The sequence below is a fragment of the Balaenoptera physalus genome, assembly GCF_965194825.1.
Source record: "Balaenoptera physalus genome assembly, chromosome: 11".
NCBI lineage: Eukaryota > Metazoa > Chordata > Mammalia > Artiodactyla > Balaenopteridae > Balaenoptera > Balaenoptera physalus.
In genome coordinates, this window is record NC_138896.1 from 53,512,581 (window position 1) to 53,519,840 (window position 7,260).

A 7,260-nucleotide genomic window follows, 5' to 3' on the forward strand; every position below is an offset into this window, starting at 1 on the left:
CTAGAGGTTTAACAAAAGAAGCCTTTCACTGCCCTTTTTTGGCATAGAGTTGTCCTCAACTGAACGTCGCTCACAAGTCCCAGAAGAGACTGGCAGTCCCTCGTGTACATCTTAGATCCTAGTGCACACTGGCGTGTCCTAAGGCATCAAAAAGGCTTCCTAGAGTAAAAGCACTGCTTTGACAAAAGCTGCATTGAACCTGCTGCCTGCTTACCATTGTGACGAGAAAAGCAGAACGTTAGAGTGAGGCCAGTCGTCCCATGCGCTCGGCATATTCACTAAAAGTTGCTGAGCGAGGAGCACCTAGCAGGAATTGAAAGGCAACGTTTGTTTCATGGAAAATCACTTCTCCTGAAAAGGCAATCCTGCAATGAGGAGAAGATGGGCAACTACACTGTTTATCAGGTAACACTGAGGCCACAAGTGTCGACATTCCAATGTGGAAAATCCACTTCCCATCAAGCCTCAATCTCCAAGGGGAGGACACAGCATCTTATGCTGCCGTTTCTGAGTACCTATTGGACATTCAGGTGACCAAGTAGACCTGTTAGTGAGTAAACTTTGCGATACAGGGAGTAGTGAGTGTGCTGAAGGGATTACAGAGTCATAGGTTAGTGAGGACTGGGTGTAAAATGGATCTCCGGAATACCTAGCTTTCAAGGGAAAACCTGTAATTTTTCAGGCTGCACTTAAAGTCCACTGGCTTGCCTGGGGTAGATTCCATCACGTGTGGGTTCCCAGAAGGAAGGGTAGGATCATTATATTTTTCGTGTGCTCGGGGATAGGCAGAAAAGCAGACACGTTTGGCACGAAGGAGTGAACAGAACGCTGATAGCTAGGTGTTTTCAAGGTGTCGCAATCTCGGCGTTTATCCAACGAAACCCTTCACTGCCCATGATTCGGCAACTAGCTGTTCCCAACGGTGCATTGCTCACAACGCCCCGAAGACACAGGCTGTCCTTTTTGTACGTATCAGATCTAGTGAAGACCCCCGAGTCCTAGGAGACCTGGAATGCTTCCCACAGCTCAACAACCACACTGAATAAGTCCACATGGTTTCTGCTGCATACCAACCTGTGACATGATACAAGAGGAATGTCAGCTTGAGGTTAATGGTCAAATGGGATCGCCAACTCACTGACGATTACTGAAGGGTGAGCAGCTACAAAAGAATGGCCACCTCCAAGTTTCCTTCCTAGAAACTCACTTGTCATCACAAAGCCATTTGTGCTATGAAGAGAACATGTGCAATTACAGTGTTTCTCAGGGAGAATTGAGCCCGACACGCTCTAAATCCCAAGGAGGAAAATAAAGCTTCCCTTCAAGCCTTATTTTCCAAAGTGCTCACAGAGCATTGCCCCTGCTGTTTCGTTCTCATTTTGGCACCTCCAATGTGCTTACAAGTGAGATAGTTGAGTTGTTGCAACTTACCACATTCTAGAGGTTTAGAAAAAGAAGCCCTTCACTGCCCATGACTCGGCATCTAGCTGTTGCCAAAGGTGCATTGCTCACAATTCCTCGAAAACACAGGCAGTCCTTCTTGTACGCTTCTCACCCTAGTGGAGACCCGCCAGTTTTCAGAGACCTGGAATGCTTCCTAAAGCTCAAGAACCACACTGAATAAGGCTACATGGATTCTGCTGCATGTCAACCTGTGGCATGATACAAGAGGAACGTTAGCTTGAGGCTGGTCGTCAAATAGGCTCGCCATTTCACTGAAGATTACCGAAGGGTGAGCACCTCCCAAACAATGGCAACCTCCAAGTTTCTTTCCTAGAAACTCACTTGTCATCACAAAGGCAATTGTGCTATGAAGAGAACATGTGCAACTACAGTGTTTCTCAGGGAGAATTGAGCCCGCAGCTCTCTAGATCCCAATGAGGAAAATAAAGTTTCCCTCCAAGCCTTATTTTCAAAAGGGCCTGCAGAGCATTGACCCTGTGGTTTCTTTCTCTGTTTTGAACCTCCAAGGTGCTTTAGACGGGAGATACTTGAGTTGTCTCAACTTGCAACAATCTAGACGTTTAACCAAAAAAGCCCTTCACTGCCCATGACTCAGCATCTAGCTGTTCCCAGTGCTGCATTGCTCACAAAGGCCCAAACACCCAGGCCGTCCTTCTTGTACGTTTCTCATCCTAGTGCAGACCTGCCAGTCCTAAGAGACCTGGAATGCTTCCAAGAGTTCAAGAACCACACTGAATAACGCTACATGGATTCTGCTGCATGCCAATCTGTGGGAGGATACAAGAGGAACGTTAGCTTGAGGCTAAAGCTCAAACGGGTTCGCCAATTCACTGATGATTACCGAAGGATGATCATCTGCCAAGGAATAACAACCTCCAAGTCTCTTTCCTAGAAACTCACTTGTCATCACAAAGGCAACGGTGCTCTGAAGGGAACATGCGTAAGTACAGTGTTTCTCAGGTAGAATTGGGCCCAAAACTCTCGAAACCCCAATGAGGAAAATAAAGTTTCCCTTCAAGCCTTACCTTATTTTCGAAAGGGTCCGCAGAGCCTTGACCCTCCTATTTCTTTCCTTCTTTTGTACCACAAAGGTGCTTTAGAAGGGTGATACTTCAGTTGTTTCAATTTGCCACAATCTAAAGGTTTAACCAACGAAGCCCTTCACTGCCCATGACTCGGCATCTAGCTGTTCCCAACGCTACATTGCTCACAAAGGCCCAAACACACAGGCCGTCATTCTCGTACGTTTCTCATCCTAGTGAATACCCGCCAGTACTAAGAGACCTGGAATCCTTCCTAGAGCTCAAGGACCACACTGAATAAGATTCTGCTGCATGCCAATCTGTGTCATGACACAAGCGGAACGTTAGCTGTGGCTAGTGGTCAATGGGGTCGCCAATTCACTAAAGATTACTGAAGGATGAGCACCTACCAAAGGATGGCAACCTCCAAATTTCTTTCTTAGAAATTCTCTCGTCATCAAAAAGGGAATTGTGCCATGAAGGGACCATATGCAACTAGATTGTCTGTCAGTGAGAATTGACCCCGCAACTCTCTAAATCCCAATGAGGAAAATAAAGTTTCCCTTCAAGCCTTATATTCAAAAACGCCCACAGAGCATTGACCTTGCCGTTTCTTTCTCTGTTTTGTACTTCCAAGGGGCTTTAGAAGGGAGATACTTGAGTTGTTTCAACTGACTACGTTCTAGAGTTTAAGAAAGAAGCCCTTAAGCTCCCAGGACTCGGCATCTAGCTGTTCTCAATGCTGCACTGCTCACAACACCCCAAAGACACAGGCCATCCTTCTTGTACGTTGCTCATCCTAGTGCAGACCTGCCAGTATTAAGAGACCTGGAATGCTTCCCAGAGCTCAGGAACCAACCTGAATGAGGCTACATGTATTCTGCTGCATGCCAACCTGTTGCTTGATAGCAGAGGAACGTTACCTTGAGGCTACTGGTCAAAAGGGTTCGCCAATTCACTGAAGATTACCGAAGGATGAGCACCTACCAAGGAACGGTAACCTCCAAGTTTCTTTCCTAGAAACTCACTTCTCATCACAAAGGCAATTGTGCTATGAATGGAACATGTGCAACTACAGTGTTTCTCAGGGAGAACTGAGCATGCAGCTCTGTAAATCCCAATGAGGAAAATAAAGTTTCCCTTCAAGCCTTATTTTCAAAAGGGCCAAAAGAGCATTGACCCTGCTGTTTCTTTCTCCATTTTGTACCTCCAAGGTGCTTTAGAAGGGAGATACTTGACTTGTTTCAACTTGCCACAATCTAGAGGTTTAACCAAAGAAGCCCTTCACTGCCCATGACTCGGCATCTAGCTGTTCCCAACGCTGCATTGCTCCCAAAGGCCCAAACACACTGGCCGTCCTTCTTGTACGTTTCTCTTGCTGGTGCAGACCCGCTAGTACTGAGAGATCTGGAATCCTTCCTAGAGCCCAAGAACCACACTGAAGAAGGCTACATGGGTTCTGCTGCATGCCAACCTGTGGCATGATACAAGAGGAACGTTAGCTTGAAGTTAGTGGTCAAAAGGGGTCGCCAATTCACTGTAGATTACCGAAGGATGAGCACCTACCAAGGAATGGCAAGCTCCAAGTTTCTTTCTTGGAAAATCACTTGTCCTCACATAGACCATTGTGCAATTAAGAGAAGATGGGCAACAACAGTGTTTACCAGGTAACACTGAGGCCGCAACTCTCCGCTTTGCAATGAGGAAAATAAACTTTCCCAGGAAGCCTCAATATACATGGCGACGAAGCAGAATATTCCCCTGGCGTTTCTGACTCTCTTACTGCACATGCAGTGGACACGATGGACCATGACATTGGTAACCATTGCCCTGCTGGGAGTCGTGATTGTGGCGTAAGGATATCAAGCTGATGCCTTAGTGGGGCCTAGGTGGCAATGTCTCTCTGGACTACCTCTCAGTTAAGGGAAACCCTGTAATTTTTGAAGCTGGACGTGAAGTGTAGGTGCTGATTGAGGCAGACAGACTTCACGGATTAGTTCCCAGAAGCAAGGGTAGGCTAATTGTGCTTTTCAGTGCAGCTCAGGTTTCCTCAAGAATGTAGACACGCTTTTCATGAAGGAAGGCATGGAACGTTGATAACGGTGTTGCTTTCAAGCTATCGCAATCTAGGTGTGTAACCAACGAAGTCCTTCACTGCCCATCACTTGGCATCTAGTTGTTCCCAACGGTAGACTGCTCACAACCGCCCAAAGACACAGGCAGTCCTTTTAGTACGTTTCAAAACCTAGTGCAGAACCGCGAGCCAAAAGAGACCGGATATGCTTCCTAGAGTTCAAGAACCACAGGCACTAAGGTTGCATGGAACCCGTTGAATGCCTACCTCTGTCATGAGAAAAGCTGAACGTAAACTTGAGGCTAGATGTCCCATGGGGTTGGCCCATTCCCTGAAGATTCCCGAGGGATGAGCCACTACCAAGGAATGGCAACCTCCAAGTTTCTTTCCTAGAAACTCTCGTCATCACAATGGCAAATGTGCTATGAAGGGAAGATGTGCAAGTATAGTGTTTCTCAGGGAGAATTGAGCCTGCAACTCTCTAAATCCCAAGGAGGTAAATAAAGTATCCCTTCATGCCTTATGTTCAGAAGGGACCACCGAACATTGACCTGCTCTTTCTTTCTCGATTTTGTACCTCCATGGTGCGTTAGAAGGGAGATACTTGAGTTGTTTCAACTTACCACATTCTAGAGGTTTAACAAAAGAAGCCTTTCACTGCCCTTTTTTGGCATAGAGTTGTCCTCCACTGAACGTCGCTCACAAGTCCCAGAAGAGACTGGCAGTCCCTCGTGTACATCTTAGATCCTAGTGCACACTGGCGTGTCCTAAGGCATCAAAAAGGCTTCCTAGAGTAAAAGCACTGCTTTGACAAAAGCTGCATTGAACCTGCTGCCTGCTTACCATTGTGACGAGAAAAGCAGAACGTTAGAGTGAGGCCAGTCGTCCCATGCGCTCGGCATATTCACTAAAAGTTGCTGAGCGAGGAGCACCTAGCAGGAATTGAAAGGCAACGTTTGTTTCATGGAAAATCACTTCTCCTGAAAAGGCAATCCTGCAATGAGGAGAAGATGGGCAACTACACTGTTTATCAGGTAACACTGAGGCCACAAGTGTCGACATTCCAATGTGGAAAATCCACTTCCCATCAAGCCTCAATCTCCAAGGGGAGGACACAGCATCTTATGCTGCCGTTTCTGAGTACCTATTGGACATTCAGGTGACCAAGTAGACCTGTTAGTGAGTAAACTTTGCGATACAGGGAGTAGTGAGTGTGCTGAAGGGATTACAGAGTCATAGGTTAGTGAGGACTGGGTGTAAAATGGATCTCCGGAATACCTAGCTTTCAAGGGAAAACCTGTAATTTTTCAGGCTGCACTTAAAGTCCACTGGCTTGCCTGGGGTAGATTCCATCACGTGTGGGTTCCCAGAAGGAAGGGTAGGATCATTATATTTTTCGTGTGCTCGGGGATAGGCAGAAAAGCAGACACGTTTGGCACGAAGGAGTGAACAGAACGCTGATAGCTAGGTGTTTTCAAGGTGTCGCAATCTCGGCGTTTATCCAACGAAACCCTTCACTGCCCATGATTCGGCAACTAGCTGTTCCCAACGGTGCATTGCTCACAACGCCCCGAAGACACAGGCTGTCCTTTTTGTACGTATCGGATCTAGTGAAGACCCCCGAGTCCTAGGAGACCTGGAATGCTTCCCACAGCTCAACAACCACACTGAATAAGTCCACATGGTTTCTGCTGCATACCAACCTGTGACATGATACAAGAGGAATGTCAGCTTGAGGTTAATGGTCAAATGGGATCGCCAACTCACTGACGATTACTGAAGGGTGAGCAGCTACAAAAGAATGGCCACCTCCAAGTTTCCTTCCTAGAAACTCACTTGTCATCACAAAGCCATTTGTGCTATGAAGAGAACATGTGCAATTACAGTGTTTCTCAGGGAGAATTGAGCCCGACACGCTCTAAATCCCAAGGAGGAAAATAAAGCTTCCCTTCAAGCCTTATTTTCCAAAGTGCTCACAGAGCATTGCCCCTGCTGTTTCGTTCTCATTTTGGCACCTCCAATGTGCTTACAAGTGAGATAGTTGAGTTGTTGCAACTTACCACATTCTAGAGGTTTAGAAAAAGAAGCCCTTCACTGCCCATGACTCGGCATCTAGCTGTTGCCAAAGGTGCATTGCTCACAATTCCTCGAAAACACAGGCAGTCCTTCTTGTACGCTTCTCACCCTAGTGGAGACCCGCCAGTTTTCAGAGACCTGGAATGCTTCCTAAAGCTCAAGAACCACACTGAATAAGGCTACATGGATTCTGCTGCATGTCAACCTGTGGCATGATACAAGAGGAACGTTAGCTTGAGGCTGGTCGTCAAATAGGCTCGCCATTTCACTGAAGATTACCGAAGGGTGAGCACCTCCCAAACAATGGCAACCTCCAAGTTTCTTTCCTAGAAACTCACTTGTCATCACAAAGGCAATTGTGCTATGAAGAGAACATGTGCAACTACAGTGTTTCTCAGGGAGAATTGAGCCCGCAGCTCTCTAGATCCCAATGAGGAAAATAAAGTTTCCCTCCAAGCCTTATTTTCAAAAGGGCCTGCAGAGCATTGACCCTGTGGTTTCTTTCTCTGTTTTGAACCTCCAAGGTGCTTTAGACGGGAGATACTTGAGTTGTCTCAACTTGCAACAATCTAGACGTTTAACCAAAAAAGCCCTTCACTGCCCATGACTCAGCATCTAGCTGTT